This window comes from Penaeus monodon, chromosome 22, assembly GCF_015228065.2.
Source record: "Penaeus monodon isolate SGIC_2016 chromosome 22, NSTDA_Pmon_1, whole genome shotgun sequence".
Classification (NCBI taxonomy): domain Eukaryota; kingdom Metazoa; phylum Arthropoda; class Malacostraca; order Decapoda; family Penaeidae; genus Penaeus; species Penaeus monodon.
Window position 1 is genome coordinate 36642867 of NC_051407.1, and position 407 is coordinate 36643273.

Sequence of the window (407 nt, forward strand, 5' to 3'; positions counted from 1 at the left end):
AGCGACGGCTTAAGTGACACTCAGCTAGAGGACCTCCACTAGGTAGTCCAGCAATTTGCTCCCAGTAGACCCACCCATCATTCTCATCACCTGTCCTACACACTGCCAGGACTGCATATGGCTAAGTTCGTTTTTCTCTGAGATGATGCCCACTGCCTACTGCTATCCTGCCCTTACAAAGGTCCTTTCAGGGTCCTCTATCACTTCCCCAGGGCTTTCAAGCTACAGCTCGATGGACAGACTAACTGGGTCACCATGGAGCACCTTAAACCAGCATACATTGATGCCTCGGACAATGATGACGCCATTTACCTGAGATCTGGATGCCATTCTCGACCTTGCAGGATCCTCAATCTGTAGTCCTTTCGTCCTTGATAGTGGGGAAGCATTGTAGTGGACACCACAAT